This window comes from Pteropus alecto, unplaced genomic scaffold (assembly GCF_000325575.1).
Source record: "Pteropus alecto unplaced genomic scaffold, ASM32557v1 scaffold22, whole genome shotgun sequence".
NCBI classification, from domain to species: domain Eukaryota; kingdom Metazoa; phylum Chordata; class Mammalia; order Chiroptera; family Pteropodidae; genus Pteropus; species Pteropus alecto.
Window position 1 is genome coordinate 9,663,284 of NW_006434839.1, and position 546 is coordinate 9,663,829.

Here is a 546-nt window from a genome sequence, read left to right on the forward strand (position 1 = left end):
AGAGCGGCTGCGCTACCGTGGGCCTGCGCCGTGGAGACTGCGACCGCGCCGGCTCCTCGCAGCCTCCTGCCACCAGCGGCAATGGCGAGCGCTGCCGCCTCTGCCGCCACCGAGGGGGAGGGGAGGGAGGAGAGGCACGCACGCGACGCACGGGCTCGGCTTCCCCGCCCGGCGGCCGCCATGATGGCGAGTTCTGCGCTGCTTTGGCGGGGCGGCCCGGAGGGTGCTGGGGAGCTGGACCCCTGCCGCCCCCCGCGGCCTTTTCGCGTTCTCCTTTCGCTTCAAAGGTTTGGATGGGGCCGAAGCCACGAAAGCAACTGATTTAGTCAAATGTGGATGCCCCGGAGGAGTGGCGCAGGCAGCCCAAGATGGTTGCTAATATGGAAAAAGTAACATTTCTCGATCCCCAACCCCAAGAATCAGGACCTCTTGAATGTGGGTAGACAGTCGGAAAGGGGCTTTCCCACATTTCCCTCTGCGCTGCCTTCCCAGTCGCCGCCTATCTCTCTGGAATGAGCTTTGCTTCCCTTTTAAACCCTGCTTAGG

At 63.7% G+C, this 546-nt stretch overlaps 1 protein-coding gene across 5 annotated transcripts in view; it reads right to left on the reverse strand.

Annotated features, from left to right (window-relative positions):
* Positions 1 to 115, reverse strand: part of NRF1 (nuclear respiratory factor 1) — a 118,808-nt gene extending 118,693 nt beyond the window's left edge. For 3 of the 5 annotated variants that reach the window (XM_025045820.1, XM_025045828.1, XM_025045827.1), the window contains exon 1: positions 1 to 115. The gene's annotated coding sequence lies outside the window, so the exon portion shown is untranslated. The other 2 variants (XM_025045826.1, XM_025045824.1) reach the window with 2 other exon arrangements.
* Positions 116 to 546: the final 431 nt, after the last annotated feature.